Here is a 207-nt window from a genome sequence, read left to right as displayed (position 1 = left end):
GGCACGGTGGATTGTGTTCACTGGCATGTGTTTTCTGGATGTATTCCTGAGCCCATGTTGTGATTTCCATTACAGTAGCATTCCTGTATGTGATGCAGTTACATCTAAGGGTTAAATGTATCGTTATACTCCTAATGCACAGACATGCTGCTTCAAGTATGTAAGGTTTGCTGCTGATGACATTCATAAATACCTGTTGCAGATCTA

The sequence above is a fragment of the Megalobrama amblycephala genome, linkage group LG9 (genome assembly GCF_018812025.1).
Source record: "Megalobrama amblycephala isolate DHTTF-2021 linkage group LG9, ASM1881202v1, whole genome shotgun sequence".
In the NCBI taxonomy this organism is placed as follows: Eukaryota; Metazoa; Chordata; class Actinopteri; order Cypriniformes; family Xenocyprididae; genus Megalobrama; species Megalobrama amblycephala.
This window is presented reverse-complemented; position numbering follows the sequence as displayed.